Genomic DNA, 17,626 nt, shown 5'->3' with positions numbered 1-17,626 from the left:
TCCTGGCTCCTGCTCCTGATGTCAGCTTCCTGCCAATGCAGACCACAGGAGGCAGTGGAGATGGCTCAAGTAATTGTGCTCCTACCACCCATGTGGAAGACCTGGATTGAGTTCCTGGCTCCTGGTTTCAGCATTACCTCAGCCCTGGCATAGCCCTAGCTGTTGCAGGCATCTGAATGGTGAACCAGAGTATGACAGCTCTGCCTATCTCTCTACCTCTCAAATAAATAAATAAATAGAATGGGTGGGGCTAAATACCTGAAGAGGGTAGAGGGGTTTTCTATGCAGACATCATAAGTGGACCATTTCAGGAGGAGAAAGCAGCCTAAGGTATGCATGCACCTGCCACATTTCAGAATCATAAAGGAGGTCAGTGTGGCCAGAGGGAATGAGTGCGGAAAAGAAGTAGGAGTGGTAAGGTATGGGGGGAACAACAAGTATGAAGGAACTTTTAAACCACTAAATAGAATTTGGCTCTTGCTTTATGTAAATTGGGTGACATTGTTAAGTTTGGACGGAGAAATAATGTGATCTGATCTATTTTTCAACTGAATACAATCTTTCTTCATAATATTAACTTCTGATTGAATGTGTGTAACAATAATGCTTAAAAATTGAAAGTAAGGGCCGGCGCCGCAGCTCACTTGGCTAAACATCCGCCTGCAGCGCCGGCACCCCAGGTTCTAGTCCTGGTTGGGGAGCTGGATTCTGTCCCGGTTGCTCCTCTTCCAGTCCAGCTCTCTGCTGTGGCCTGGGAGGGCAGTGGAGGATGGCCCGAGTGCTCGGGCCCTGCACTCGCATGGGAGACCAGGAGAAGCACCTGGCTTCTGGCTTCGGATCGGCGCAGTGCTGACTGTAGCGGCCATTTGGGGGGTGAACCAACGGAAGGAAGACCTTTCTGTCTCTCTCTCTCTCATTGTCTAACTCTGCCTGTCAAAAAAAATTGAAAGTAAAACTATCACATTAATTGAAAACAATACAGAACATCTTCATTACTTATGGTAAATACATAGAATAGAATAACCCTCAAAAGTACATAGCATGAGGCAAAAAAAAAAAATGATGAGTTTGATTACTTCATAGTTAAACATTTCTGTTCACTAGGACCATATCAAAAAGTACCAGACATGTTACAGAGAGGAAGAAATACAAACAGCGTCTAAAACTGAAGAGGTTTTTTTTTTTTAAATTATACAAGGAGCTGTTGCAAAACAATTTAGAGAGAGAGATTATATAAATATCAACTTTTAAAATATTTATTTGAAAAGAGAGGAGGATGGGAGAGTTAGAGAGAGAGAGAGAGAGAGAGAGAGAGAGAGAGAGAGAATGAATAAGAATATCAATCTTCCATCCACTGGTCACTCCCCAAAAGTCCAAAACAGCCAGGAAGTAACTATTCTATATTTCCTTTTCCACATCCTATCCTTGGGACTAGTCACACATTTGCAATTATAAAATGTACATCTTCCTTTCAATATCATATTTGATAAAAAGCTACTTGCAGGGCCAGTGTTGTGGAGTAGTAGGTTAAGCCACCACCTGTGACACTGGCATGCCATGAGTGCCCAAGTCTCAGCTACTCTGCTTCCAATTCAACTCCTTGCTAATGTGCCTAAGAAAGCAAAAAGAAGATGGTCTAATTGCTTGGACCTCTGCCACCCACATGGGAGACATGGAGTTCCAGGCTCCTGGGGAATAAACAACAGATGGAAAACTCTCTCTCTCTCTCTCTCTCTCTCTCTCTCTCTCTAACTCTGCTTTTCAAATAAATAAATCTTTATATTAAAAAAGCTATTTGATAATCTTGTGCCTGACCAAAATGTTTGCACAAGCTGATACAGACCTAACACTTTCAGAAGCTGATTTCAGGGAGCTACATAGCTGGCTTCGTAGACTCCAGATAAGAATTCAGCACCACTAGCCAAGTTTCATATCAGGGAAGCCTCCACAGAAGTGGCACACCCATCCTAGAAACCTGTTTGACAACCACCTCTAACTCCCCCTTTTCCTTCAAAAAATGCTCTTGATAGCATGAAACTTGGGAAGGGTATATTTGGGACTACACAGTCTGTCTTCCCTGGGTGGCCACCTGAATAACCTGCTGGATGAACGTTTTCAGGAAGCTTGATCAGAAGTGGAGCCAAGACTCCAACCCATATAAGATGTGAGTATCCCATGCAACAATTTACCACTACACTAAATTCCTGCCCCAAATCTCAATTTTAAAAATGCACAAACGATTTGATAGACAACACAATGAGAAAATCCTAGTCTTTAAGTAAATGCAGAGTAGTTAAAAATCATAAGTAATTAGAGAAACACAACTTGAAATTACCATAGATGTTGCCTTGTGCCTGTTGACTGGCATCGTTTAGAAAGTTAGATAGTGTCAAGTGTTGACAGGGAAGTGGAGATAAGCAAACCATGTGTAATGCCGCTCTGGGTGTGTATCATGTCATCACTCTAAAGAGTGATCAGATATGTACAATCAAAATATGTATATACTACAGGGGAGGAAAAATGGCTTCCTTCTACCCTTCTAGGATTTTGGCTGATCTATGAGTTAAACTGGCAGATTAATAGAGAAAAAAACACTTTAATTATGTACATACACGAACCTTACAAAAATATGAAACTCAAAGAAGCAGATGATTGAGGCTTATATATTATCCAGAGTTACAGGAAAGAATGGGAATTGGGTCTTCTGGTGACTGTAGAAGGCAAATTATGAGCCTTGTTGTGAAAACAAAATTCCCTCAGGTGACAAAAGCTTTCTCAGGGTAGTTCTCTTCCTGGTAAAGATACCTTTACTAATGAAAATTTCCTTTATAGATGTAAATTTCCTGTGCCAAAAGAGAGTTTTATAGTTGAGCTTGGGTAGTTGATGGCAAGGTGAAGAGCTCTTGTTTTGGCGGGTTCTGAATTTCTTTTAGCTCAATGTAATCAATATGCCGAAATGACCTATTTTGTAGTGACATATCCTAGTCTCCTTCAGGAATTTTTTTGGTTCGTGTGCTCTGAGCCCTATCAGCACTTACCCTATAATCATTCAATTTTGCTTCAAGATATACTTGAACCTTCACTCATATTCTCATCAAAGTTTACTGCCCAGTTCCAATGGCATGCTCACATTTTGAATTATTTGTTATGGCACTATACAACTTCTAGGTGCCAAAACCTCTACTCATCTATTGCTATGTATCAACTTACTCCAAAATGTAGGGGATTAAAACCACAGAATTCCTTTTTATTCCATAGTTTCAGTGGGATAGGAATTTTTCCATAAACTAGCTGGTGCCTCTAGCTCAGGATCTCCCAGTGGGTGTAAGCAATTCATGCTATGGGTTTTGTGAACTCACCAAGGCACTTGGTGGCAGGAAAGTCCCTAGAAATGAGGAAGTTGCTAGTGGAGGGAATGTCCCTAGCTAAGAACAATCTGTCTCATCCATGTATCTCCCAGACTGCAGTCCCTGTGCAGCAGCACTCAGCAGCACTCCTGCCTGCCTGCTGCTCTCTTGTAGCTGTTCGATAAATCTAACTCTAGTCACTGGATCTGACTGCTCTGGTGAATTCTCTCACCACCTGCAAAGGCGACCTCAATCAGTTGTTTCCTACAACATATTTCACAGGCAGTTCTGATGACATGAATATTATTCTTATCTTTCTGTCATTTATTTTCACTACTTTCTCTCTGATTCATTCTACTTCTTTGTCTCTTTTTCATTACATTAGCTGCTTTCTTGTCTGTTGTCTATACTGTTTACTAAATTTCACTTGCATCCATTCACCCTTGAATACTGTACAATTGATTCTTATTTCTAACTTTGTATTTTCTCTAATGCTTTCTTGTATTAAGAAAATTCTCTTTTCATATCTGTCTGGTTTTGACCATTTCCTTTCTTAGGTTTCAGATTTCTTCCAAAGTAGCCTTCCACATCCTGAAATATATGTTTGGTTATATTTAATTCTTATGGCTTTCTTCTCCTTTACAGTTACTTTTTATATAGATTTTCCCAGTAAGTGTGAAATGTTCTCATTTTGTGAAATTTCATTGCCTGATTTTTAAAGAATAGTTCTATCTGGATTTAGTGATTTTTCACTTTGTTCATTTTTATGGCATTGAGATGTTTTGAAAGACTTCCAGTTTAGTGACACCTTCTCTCTTTACCTAACAAAGTCCAAATGCTTCAAGCAGATTCGCTGTTTGTCTGTTTAGGTGGTGGTGGAAAGGACTGTGTGTCTTCTAGTTTTATGATTCTCGTTGTCCTATGGGACCTTACATTTTTCCTTTCAGTTTCTTTTCCTGAGTGGCCAAGTAGAATTTCTTTCTTTTTCATGGATATTTTTGGTGTGTGTGTCTTTTAGAAGTGTGTATTTTAAAGATTATTCCTCTAAACGATTTCCCTATTTTTTTTTTTTAGAATATTCAGCATTAAGGCTGTTTTGGGTCACTTTCTGAGGCTGTTTTTGGGTCACCTGTAGCGTCCTTCCTTTTCCTCCTTTTCTGTTTCCCCCAGTTTGTCTCCTTTTGCCTTGTGGTGGGAGGGTGGGACCAAGGTGGCAGTATGGAAGACTGCACTGGGATTGGATGGGTTCATTTTTTTACAAACAGTTATTCTGAAGTTTGGGTATTCTATATCTCCAAGTTATTGTGAGGGCTTGGTTTTTATGGGCATTTATATTTCTCATCTTGTTATTTGGTGTTGTTTAGGGAGACACAGTGGGAGATTGGTAGCTTGGTGACTACCATGATCCTCAGCTAGCCAGCAGGTCTCCTTTTAATTTAACATATCTAATTACTTTTTCAATTTTTTTCTTTGTTAAATCAAAGTTCTGAGAGGGCAGGGACTATGTCTATCTTACTGTAATCTATTTCCTTTGCCTAATACAAGTGCAATTACTGTGGAGTGGAAAGACCATTGGAATTAAGTCTATTGTAAGTAATACTAGATTATGAAGACTTACGTTTAGATACTTACCCTATTTAGATCTTAAATTATTTATGAGGATACTTCAGAAAGTTTGTGGAAAATGGAATTAAAAGATAATTTTGGTGTAAAAATTTTTTTGAAATCCCTGAGTATGTAGAGACTTCAAAAACTCCATGTAAAGTATGTATTTTGAAAAAATCAACGGGCCATCAAAGAAGAAGGTATGTTTCTCTGAAGGGAGGAGAGAACTTCCACTTTGACTATGACCTTGTATAAATAAGATCAGAGTTGGCGAACTCAAAAGGCTTCCATAGCCTTGGCAGCTCATGACAAGAGCCTCGGGTGATTACTGACGTCATAAATCAATAATAGGAGTCACTGTGCACTGACTCCCCATGTAGGACCTCTAGCCTTAATGTGTTGTACTATGTGAATTAACATTATAACTAGTCTTCAAACAGTACTTTATACTTTGTGTTTCTGTGTGGGTGCAAACTGTTGAAATCTTTCCTTAGTATATACTAAATTAATCTTCTGTATATAAAGATAAAAAAAAGAAAAGGAAAATTATGCACGGCTATAAAACTTTTTCTACCAGAATAAACTTTTTAAAATCTATTTGTCCATGAAATTTTTATGGTGAAAAAACATATATTTAGAATCAGCCAACTGGACTCAGTTCAGATGATCCCAATTTTGTTGGCAACATCCAAAGCATCATAATTAGGAGCCAGCCGCACATAGGCCTTCTTCTCTCCGTCAGGTCTGATCAGGGTGTTGACTTTGGCCACATCAATGTCATAGAGTTTCTTCACAGCTTGTTTGATCTGGTACTTGTTGGCCTTGACATCCACAATGAACACCCGGGTGTTGTTGTCTTCCATCATCTTCATAGTAGACTCAGTAGTCACGTGGAACTTGATGATGGCATAGTGGTCAAGCTTGTGCCTCCTGGGGGCACTCTTCTGAGGAAATTTGGGCTGTGTCTCAATGTGTAATGTCTGGGCTGCCAGAATGTGGAAGATGTGTGGATCTTTTTTTTTTGTAGCTATGGATGCATTTCAGCACTGCCTCCTTGGCCTTCAAAGCCTTTGTTTTGGCTTTGGTTTTAGGAAGGGCAGGAACTTCCTTCTTCGCCTTCAGTGCCATCTTGGCAAAAAGTGTCCATGAAATTTTTGAAGTACCCTTGTGAAACCAAAGATCTCACAGGATTGTTGTGGGAAAAGGTCAAGGCCAAAATGCCTGAAAATGGTTATTGTCTTATTCATGCTTAGCTAACATACTCAACACACATGTGTGCACACACACACATATACACAGCTACATTAATAACCTATATAGCTTTCCCCTTCAGCTCATGCAATTCTAAGTATCTTTTAATTATACTAAATCTTTTTAAAATGCTATTTATCTCTTTGCTAATTTTCACTTCATTTGAAAGACAGAGAGATACACAGGGTTGGAGGGGAATCTCCCATCTGCTAGTACACTCCCCCAAAACCTGCAACATTCAGGGCTGGGCCAAACTGAAGCCAGGAAACTGGAACTCCATGCAGGTCTCCCAGGTGAGTGACAGGGACCCAAGTAATTGAGCCATTATGTTCTACATCCCAGGGCTCACATCAGCAGGAAACTAGATTGGAAGCAGAAGAGCCAAGACTCAAACAAGGCATTCCAATATTAGATGTGGATGTCTGAAGTTATGATTTAAACACTGAACCAGACAGCTGCCCCAAATATCTACCCTAATACCAAGCCTTTGTATATGTAAAATTTTCCAAATAATATATCATCATTCCTTTCTTGTGAATGTATGTATCTTGTGTCCCATTTTTAAAGATCTGGCTTTAGAAAATTCCTCTTGCATCTTCTTAATTTTATAAAAAATATAGAATACAAATTAAAATGTTAGTCAAACTCTATTTTTCATGAGTAAGGAGCCTATACTCACAGTTTTCATTAATGCAAAGAAAGGTAGTAGACACTTTTACTTTAAATGTTTAGAAATGATAATAATCCTTCTAGTAATAACAAAAAAAAAACACATATTGAAAGATTACTCTAGGTCGGTTACCATTTTATGTACTTTTAAGTTATCAAGTCATTCAGGTATTTTTCTCCTTATCATATATGTGATTAATCTAAGTTAAGTAACTTGTTGGAGGTCATATAGCTATTAAACTCGGTGTTTGAACCCAGTGAAAAAGAAGCCATTGAGTTAATTAGACAAATGTTAAAATATTACTTATTCAGATGAACCCTTCTTTAACTTCAATTTAGTAAGCTAAGATTTTCTCAGAAAAAGTAAATCTCAATCAGAAAAGATTACATAAAAATACTTCTGGAGCTGGCATTGTGGGGTAGCAGGTAAAGCCTGACCACCTATGACACTAGCATCTAATATGGGTGCTGGTTTCTGTCCTGGCTGCTCCACTTCTCATCCAACCCTGTTAATGGCCTGTGAAAAGCAGTGAAAAATGGCCCAAGTGTTTGGGCCCCTGCACCAACGTGGGAGACCCAGATGAAGCTCCTGGATCCTAGCTTCAACCGGGCTCTCAATCCTGGCCACTGCAACCATCTGGAGAGGAACAGCAGATGGAAGATTGAACTATGTGTGTGTGTGTGTGTGTATGCATGTATGTGCACATGAATCTCTTCCTCTTTCAAATCAATCAATCAATCTTTTAAAAATACTCATAAATGAGGCTTGAAATCTTCTTTGTCCAAACAGAGCAGAGTGCTAAATTGCAAAGGGATGGTCAATGCACAAAGAAAGAGGATTGGGAAACAGAGAAGGTTAGATCATGATACAGGCAGGGGGAACATCAACCTTAGATACTAGTTGACTGTTTGAATCAGTCCAACCTGAAGGGAGAGCCTGGCCATTTGGACTGTGATGTCTGAAATGCAGTGTCAAGGCAGTCAGCTAAGATGCTCTTGTTTTTCATAGTTCTCTTTAAGATTCCTGGACTTGGAAAACAAATGGAGCAAAGTGAAGTTTATGACTCTTTTCAAGTCCTTCAATTAAAGGCTCCTAAAATCCATCCATTGTATCACTGAAAAATGCCCCATTAGGGAAAATAAGTTGCTCTGGAACACTATGGTGGAGTAAGAGAGAAAGCAGCAGCTCAGGCTGAGATCTTAAAGGTAGCACAAAGTTGCTAGCTTCAGTCACAGAAAATGATGAGATGCTGACTCCAGCCACAGAAAATGAAGGGAATGGAATTGAGAAGGGATATAACCATTGAAATTCCAATCTCCTGTCTTACACCTCCCTACAGATATGATCAGAGAATGCACAGCGACAATCAGACCATTCGTGTTAGCAAATCAGAGATCCATTCACAAGATTAGATTTGGGAAAAAAATGAGAAAAGCTCTGGACATCCATTAGAATTCTGAGCATAACTAACCTTCATTATTGGCTACACTTAGCAATCAAATCCTTGACTTTCCTCTATCATTACCTATGAAGTTTACTTTATGATTTTTCTCAAAGATAATTATTTAGGTTTCAAATCCCAAACTAAACTGGGAACATGATGGATTAAAAAAATCAAGCAGATAAGATTTTTAAAGATATGCACAAGAGCTCTGAAATTTCCTGTATCTTAGAAAGAGTAGGGTCTGTACGGTCAGCCAAACATTCACCAAGACATGTAACATTTAGCCTTTGACGTTAGCTAAAGTTATTGCTCTGTCAAATTTCTTGGCTATACTAGAACACATCTCAGTCATTGAAAAATCATAAAGACATGTTAGGAAGTTGGTCCAAACATCATAAAAATTTTATAAAAATGAGCAGAATATCAAATAAGTCTTTTCATACATTAGAATAAGAACTTAAAAAGTAGATGACATTGCCCAGGTTATGTTGAATTGAATATCAAATTTTAGAGGAGGTCAGGGAAAACATGGAGGAAAGGTACTTGTAGAAATTATCTAAGATGAGTCAAACAGAGAGCTAAAAATTTCCATCTTCTGACATATCTTAAGTAGCAAACTGGAGAGTTCTGTTTTTCCTTTTCTTGCTGCACACCATAACATCAACTGAACTGTATGATTTGGAATAAAAATTATAGTTAGCTACAGCAGACCAGTCACATCTCCTAACTTCTTAAGGATGCTTACAACTGCTTATATGTAACTGTATTAGTCAATTTTCAGTTATTACAAGAAAATGCTTGAGACAAGCTACCTATAAAGGAGAGGTGAATTTGGCTCATGGTTCTAGAGGTTCATAGTGCAAGATTCTGCAGACCCTTTGGTTTGGCCTATGATGATAATGGTACTGGTGGAGCGTGGATTGTGGGCAGAGGGAGAATCATTATAGCCAGAAAACATGCAGGGGGAGAGAGAGAGAGAGAGAGAGAGAGAGAGAGAGAGAGAGAGAGAGAGAGAATGAGAGGGAAGGGCTGGGCCCCACTTACTACTTAGGATTTGTAACTAATCATCTGGTGAGAATTATCTTCCTAGGGCATTCCATTAAAGACTTCCCACCAGGTCCTTCTCCTAATCAGTAGATTAAGCATCCACTCTCTTAGTACTATTAACATAAAACTTCGGAGTTTAATGTTTGTATGAGTTTGGGAGCTAAATCTTGTTCAAACCATAGCAATAACAGATCTTCACAATCCCAACCACATGCCCATTAAAGACTTCCTGTCCCTAGGTGAGGTCATCAAGGTATGGCTGTCTGCTGAAATTGCAGTAGCCATCAGATTTCTAAAGGTCCCAGTAGCCCAGTCTGTCCTCCAGGTGCTCTGAATTTGGAGAGGAGTAGAAAATATCTGAAGAGGCCGGCGCCGTGGCTTAACAGGCTAATCCTCCGCCTTGCGGCGCCAGCACACCGGGTTCTTGTCCCGATTGGGGCGCCGGATTCTGTCCCGGTTGCCCCTCTTCCAGGCTAGCTCTCTGCTATGGCCCGGGAGTGCAGTGAAGGATGGCCCAAGTGCTTGGGCCCTGCACCCGCATGGGAGACCAGGAGAAGCACCTGGTTCCTGGCTTCGGATCAGCATGATGCGCTGGCCGCAGCGGCCATTGGAGGGTGAACCAACGGCAAAAAGGAAGACCTTTCTCTCTCTCTCTCTCTCACTATTCACTCTGCCTGTCAAAAAAAAAAATATCTGAAGAGTTCATAAACTATATCTTTAATCTGGAAAGCAAGGTTAATTGAATTTGGGGATTAAAATACTCAGAATAGGAACCTAAATGAGATTGGAAAACAGCAGTCATTTCACAGGTTCCATATGGTGGTCACATTTGAGATGATTCTTTCTCAGTAGTTCTAGGACAGCTGGATATTTCACTTATTACTTCTGTCCTGTTGTCCTGATTTTTAAGGAATCTTTGTAGACAAACTCAAAAGTGCAGACTGCACTATAGACACAAGTCTCATTTCTATGCAATTTCTGTTTTCTGAGTGGAAAATTTAAATTCCTCACTCAGAAAATAAGCATTCACTGAGTGATGCATCTTGTAGAAAAGAAGTGATGAGAAACTCAACCCACACCCAGAATTTGGTGAAGGTCATTTCAGGATTATGATGGAGGGAAATGAAGCTGTGTATTTGTGAATCAAATTAATGCACAAATCCATAAAGCATGCAGGCTAACCACAAGATGAATGCATATCTTTTTCTTCAAACCAAATTACAGTTTTTTAACTCTTCAGAAGGATTGCCTTTCTGAGTGCTGATTCTAAGGATGCTTGCTCCCTGGTGGGTTGTCCCTGACAAGTAAAAATGTTACCTTTTCTCATCTATTGCCCACTGATGACAAAAGGAAACTAATTAAGCATAATTTCCAGGCTCTCAGAGTTAAGGTCCGCTCAGTGGCCTGAGAATTGTTTGGAGGTTTGGAGTGGTGCCAACTGTGTGTTGGCTCTGGGCAATGATCCTACACTTGCATAAATTCTAGAGTTAATGGTGAAATAATAGAGTCCCAACCAGGGGGGGGCATATTTTTCTCTTCTGAAGGATGGAGCCCCTGCAGATGTGTACTGAATGCATTAGTGTTCATTGCCATTGTGAATTCTTCTAAAGCCTCCTCCTAAATCTACAATGTCCACCAAAGCATCTCAAGTTTATGCTATTTTCTATTATTCTTAAATGTGGTGCTTTCATGGCTTATTTACTTAATGCCTCATTGTATATTTGTGAAGAAATTTCTTGGCATGGTGTTTCAGTGGTATCATTAGGTTCTCTCTATGAATAAATGCTCCCAGATGGCTTCATGTCAGCCACATACAAAATAACCCAGTGTCCATTTCTTTGAATGCCAAAATTGATTTTGCTTATTTTTACAACATTTCTATTCTTATCATTCCAGAGAAGTCTGCCAGCTAAACAATTATCTGGTATTGGACAATAACTTATTTATTCTCTTTTGCTTTCTGTGTAAGGCACACATTATTATTTTGTGGTTTGGCCTTTAGTTTTGAGCCCATAATGAGCTATAAACACTTCCCAGTAAATAGTGGATTCCCAGTTAAAATTAACTAGATAAATTTATAAATGGATTAATCTCATATAATACACACAGTTTGCCTGGATTACACAGTTTATTTGGATCTTAGGTTTGTGCTGATACACACAGTGGATGGATGTGTATAGAACAGTTTTTCCTCTTCTATACCCTCACAGAATTTCTGGCCACCCAAATTGAATGGAAGGTTCTAACACAAACCGAGTTAGTTCAATTCTGGCATAACAGGAAGTGAGCACAGACCCCATAAAGGGCTTAGGGCCACAAGACTGCTCCCAACTTCAGATGCTAACTGCAAGTAATAGGTTCCCAAATTAGCCCCAACTGCCGTATAACTTGAGTGCAAGTCAGAGAGTGCAATGAACCCCTTTTTGGGTTTCATAATTTACTGAGTATCTAATAGAATTTGGAGAAACTACTTACATTTATTCATTTATTATAAATGATATGGTGAAGAACACAGATGAACTATCAGATGAAGAGGTACACAGGCGAGTTTTAGAAGGGTTGCAAGACCATGAGCTTCTGTGCCCATGGAATTGCAGTGTGCCACCCTCCCACAATGTGAATGTATCCTCCAGTCCAGAAACTGTGAACTCCCTATCAAGGGGTTTTATGGAGACCTCATCTCCAGTTCTTCCTCCCTGCCTGGAGGGTAGGGATGGAGCTCAAAGTTCTAAGCCTCTATGCATCGCTTGATATTTCTGGTGACTAGCCACATCCAGGAACTCACCAAGAGTCACCTCATTAGAATAAAAGACCTTCCAGCTCCCTGCTGTGGCCTGGGAAAGCAGTAGAGGATGTCCCAAATCCTTGGGCTCCAGCACCAAAATAAATTTTTTTTTGCACCAAAATAAAATTATCTTTTTTTTCTTCAGAGAGAGAGACAGACAGAGCTCCCATTCACTGGTTCCCTCTCCAAATGTCCAACATGGCCCAACTGAAGTTGGGAGCTAGGAGCTGGATACTCAATCCAGGTATCCCATGTGGGAGGGAGGAATCCAACTACATGAGCCATCACCTTCTGCCTCCCAGGGTTTGCATTAGTAGGAAGCTGGAATCAGAAGCCAGAGCCAGGACTCAGGTACTCCAATGTGGAATGTAGGCGTCTTAATGGCTATGTAAATGCCCTCCTCTAAATTTTTCTTTTAATTACACTTTCTAGAATTTTGAAGTGCTCTCATATTCTGCTTCTCCCTCAACATGAAAAAGTGCTTAATGAGTAACTGCCCTTGCATCTATTACTGACTGCATCCAAGTTTAGAGCAATTCATGGCAACATAATTCTCTAAAATATCTATGGGGTAAAGGGGGCAGGGAGGAGATGCTGGAAAGAAATTGGGAACTTTACTATTTACCTCCAACTTTTAAAAAATGTATATAGTGTAATATTCCTATGTTTCATTTAGGAGAAGTATCATATGTATATATTGTTTTTTAATTTTTTTTTTTGACAGGCAGAGTGGATAGTGAGAGAGAGAGACAGAGAGAAAGGTCTTCCTTTTGCCGTTGGTTCACCCTCCAATGGCTGCCGCGGCCGGCGCATCGCGCTGATCCGAAGCCAGGAGCCAGGTGCTTCTCCTGGTCTCCCATGCGGGTGCAGGGCCCAAGCACTTGGGCCATCCTCCACTGCCTTCCCGGGCCATAGCAGAGAGCTGGCCTGGAAGAGGGGCAACCGGGATAGAATCCGGCACCCCAACCGGGACTAGAACCCGGTGTGCCGGCGCCGCAAGGCGGAGGATTAGCCTGTTAAGCCACGGCGCCGGCCCATATGTATATTCTTAAAGGAATAATCAAATTCAGAACAAATATATCTATATTACAATTCACTATATACCAGTGAGATCGAACTTTTAACATGGGTTTAATAACCACTTAATTTCTTCATTTGAAATTGCTTATTCATGTTATCTGCTAATGTTCTTATTGAAGAATATTATCTTCTTACTGTTGCTTTTTAATGAAAATGTTTGTCAAACCTATTTATTTTTGTAATATTTTGCAAAAATTCTCCCACCGCAGTTTCTCATTTGATTTTTATTTTTTGTTTTTACATAGTCAAATCTTTCCAACATTTTTTCCTTTATGGTTTATATCTCCATATCATGTTTAAAAAACTTTCCTTCAAATATACAAAAAGGTGTCCAATTCCATTTTTTTTTTTACAGGCAGAGTGGATAGTGAGAGAGAGAGAGAGACAGAGAGAAAGGTCTTCCTTTTTGCCGTTGGTTCACCCTCCAATGGCCGCTGAGGCCAGCGCATCTCGCTGATCCGAAGCCAGGAGCCAGGTGCTTCTCCTGGTCTCCCATGCGGGTGCAGGGCCCAAGCACTTGGGCCATCCTTCACTGCCTTCCCGGGCCATAGCAGAGAGCTGGCCTGGAAGAGGGGCAACCGGGACAGGACTGGTGCCCCGACCGGGACTAGAACCCGGTGTGCCGGCGCAGCAAGGCGGAGGATTAGCCTGTTAAGCCACGGCGCCGGCCCCAATTTCATTTTTAAGAGAAAATTTCAAAGTATAACTACAATGAAAATAATTTCATTTAACAGATGCCAAGAAGTCAAAAACTAGTAACACAACACACAGTTAAGGACACTGTGAAGAAATAGGCAGCCATGCAGATTCCTAATATAGGTACAAATTGGTACAAATCCTGTGGAAAACAAGTGGTCAGTGCTTTAAAGATTACAAATACATCTATCTTTTTCAACAAGCAATATTTGTGGAAACTTATCCACAAAGATGTACTTGCATACCTGTAAATGACATGCAAAATAATATTTATTATATCACTGTTTGTATTAGCAAAGAGGAAAATACCCAAATGCCCAAGAACAGGGACTGGATATGTAAGCTATGGCAGAGCATATAAAAACCATGAAATATTGTAATGCTATAAAAAAATACCAGGGCAGACATTTGGCACAGTGGTTAAGCTGCTGTTTTAGATGCCCACATCTCATATCTGAATGCCTGGGTTCAAGTCCCTGCTCTACTTCCGGTCCAGCATCCTGCTAATGCTCACTCTGGAAGGCAGGAGATGAAGACCCAAGTGCTTGGGCCACTGCCGCTCACGTGGGAGACCAGGATGAACTTCCTGTTCCTGGAGTCAGCCTGGATCAGCCTTGGATGTTGTAAGCATTTAAGGAGTAAACCGGGGGATTAAAGATTTCTTCCAGTTCTTGTCTCTCCACCGCCCTGACCTCACTGTCTATCCAAGTCTCTTTTTGTGTCTATGTGGGTGTGTGTCACTTTGCCTATTAAATAAAAAAACACTTGGGGCCAGCATTATGGCACAGCGGGTTAAGCCATCGTCTACAACCCTGGCATCCCACATGGATACCACTTCAAGTCTTGGCTGCTCCACTTCCAATGCAGCTTCCTGCTAATGTGCCTGGGAAAGTAGTGGGGGATGGCCCAAGTGCTTGGGCTCCTGCACCCACGTGAGAGACCCAGATGAAGCTCCTGGCTTCGTCCTGGCTCAGTTCTGGCTGTTGTGGCCATTTGGGTAGTGAACCTGTGGATGTAAGAGCTCTCTTGCTCTCTCTCTCTCTCTTTTGCTCTCTCTCTCTGTAACTCGTAACTCTGCCTTTCAAATAAATAAAATAAATCTTAAAAAAAATCACAGGAATTTCTCCATATATTGACTGTTGTGAAACAACTCTAAAATAGTTTTAAAAAATGTACAAAGTTATTTTTTAAAAAAAGATAAAGGGCTAAGGATACATATTTTATTTGCTAACAAATCCATGAAGAAGCTCTAGATATATACAATCATAATAGTTAGCTAAGTGTGGGAAAGGATCAGAGGTAACACAGTATACTTGGGGACAGTACACTTATTGATACTATTTATAGTTTCAATTTTGAACCATTTGACTATGTTATTCAAAAATTATATATAAATAAGCGGTCCTCTCTTCAACCTGAGACATTTCATTTATATATTTAGATATATTTTAAATATTAATTATTTTCTACCTTTAATTCACCTAGGATTTCTTTACACTAACATTTCTTAACACTAACATTAACTAAAGTTAATCCCTTTTCCTACCAATAACAAGTTAGCCAGTTACTGTAATTTAGTCATGACCCAACACTCTTCCCCCATGGATTTGAAATATCATTCTCATAAACACGGGTTTCTTTCTGTATTTTAAAATATTTCACTGTTTTTCTTTATATCCTTCTTGCATTCCAGAGTTTCAATTACTGCAGAATTTACTTTTATATTATACAATATTTTAAATTTACAGGAAAGGAATAAACTTATATTTTCCTGCAAGAACTTCATCAGTACTTTCCTTAAAATACAACAGATGGCTAATTTGATGCATTTACTTGCCCATTTGAACTTTAGAATCCTGTAAATTCCCTCTCTCCTTTCCTTTCCCCAAAGATTGCCATTAGTGCACTTGGGCCTCATTCCTTTGTAATCATAACCTCTACTCTACCACCAATGGCTCTACTCCCAACCTGTGTGTCCTGATGGTCCTCTTCCCCACTTAATGCTGTATAATTGTTCAGACCTGGTTAAGGCCACTCTTAGGATCATTGGTTACTATCCTCAACCTGTCTTTTATGACCTTGTCTAAATATGATCAGAGTCGGGGAACTTGGAAGGCTTCCATAGCCTTGGCAACTCATGACGACAGCCTAGGGTGGTTACTGGCGCCATAAACTAGAGTGTCAATTTGTTGGGTCAACAACAGGAGCCACTGTGCGCTTGCTCCTGATGTGGGATCTCTGTCCTGAATGTACTGTACATTTTGATTTAATGCTATAACTAGTACTCAAACAGTATGTTTCACTTTGTGTTTCTATGTGGGTACAAACTGTTGAAATATTTATACTAAATTGATCTTCTGTATATAAAGAGAATTGAAAATGAATCTTGATGTGAATGGAAGGGGAGAGGGAGTGGGAGAGGGGAGGGTTGTGGGTGGGAGGGAAATTATGGGAAGGGGAAGCCATTGTAATCCATAAGCTGTATACTGGAAATTTATATTCATTAAATAAAAGTTAAAAAAAAGTAAAAAAAAAAAAAAGAATAAAAGACCTTCCTATCACCCAGGAAATTCTAAGATATTCAGAGCTCTGTATCAGGAACCTGGGTCCAAAGACCAAATATTAGAACAAAAGATGCACCTAACACCTCTACTGCTTAGAAATTTTCTCCTGAATGGTTAGGACCTCTGTGTCAGGAACAAGGGATGAAAAACAAAATGTATGAGGGCACTTCAGAAAGGTCACCGAAAATATGTATTATTAAAAGATTATGCAAGGGGCCAGTGTTGTGGTATAGCAGGTAAAGCTGCCGCCCGCCGTGCCGACATCCCATATGGGCGCTGGTTCAAGTTCCAGCTGCTTCACTTCAAGTCCCGGCTGCTCCAATTCCAATCCGGCTCTCTACTATGGCCTGGGAAAGCAGTGGAAGATGACTCAAGTCCATGGGCCCCTGCACCCATGTGGGAGACCTGAAGAAGCTCCCAGCTCCTGGCTTTGGATCTGCTCAGCTCTGGCCATTGCAGCCATCTGGGAGTGAACCAGTGGATGGAAGACCTCTCTCTCTCTCTCTCTCTCTCTCTCTCTCTCTCTCTCTCTCCCTCTTTGTGTAATTATGATTTTCAAATAAATAAATAAATCTTTAAAAAAAAGATTATGCAAGAATTTCTCAGAGCCGGAGACGTGGCTCACTTGGTTTATCCGCAGCCTGCGGTGCCGGGATCCCATATGGGCGCCGGGTTCTGGTCCCAGTTGCTCCTCTTCCAGTCCAGCTCTCTGCTGTGGCCCAGGAAGGCAGTGAAGGATGGCCCAAGTGCTTGGGCCCTGCACCCGCATGGGAGACCAGGAGGCGCTTGGCTCCTGGCTTTGGATCAGCACAGCGCTGGCCATAGCAGCCATTTTGGGGGTGAACCAATGGAAGGAAGACCTTTCTCTCTCTCTCTCTCACTATCTAACTCTATCTGTCAAATAAAAAAAAAAGAATTTCTCTCATTTTTCACCAAAGTGAACTTATCTTTTTAGTTCCATTTTCCACAACATCACAGAGGGCACTTTCAAAAATTGTTTCAGCGAATACCTTTGGGAAATCTGTTAATGTGTTAAAGACCTAGAAATAGGTCTTGTTCCAACTTTACCAGGGCACAGATGACCAAGGCTGGAATGCAAAAGAATCTTTCAAAGAAGTCTGATACTTGCTATATATG

The 17,626-nt window shown here is 40.3% G+C and overlaps 1 pseudogene; it reads right to left on the bottom strand.

The window, feature by feature from the left end:
• Positions 1-5,611: 5,611 nt before the first annotated feature.
• Positions 5,612-6,080, bottom strand: LOC133753606 (large ribosomal subunit protein uL23-like; annotated as a pseudogene).
• Between the last annotated feature and the right edge of the window lie 11,546 nt (positions 6,081-17,626).

The sequence above is a fragment of the Lepus europaeus genome, chromosome X, assembly GCF_033115175.1.
Source record: "Lepus europaeus isolate LE1 chromosome X, mLepTim1.pri, whole genome shotgun sequence".
Taxonomy (NCBI): Eukaryota; Metazoa; Chordata; class Mammalia; order Lagomorpha; family Leporidae; genus Lepus; species Lepus europaeus.
The sequence above is the reverse complement of the archived record's forward strand: the minus strand, read 5'-3'. Positions and strand labels throughout refer to the sequence as shown.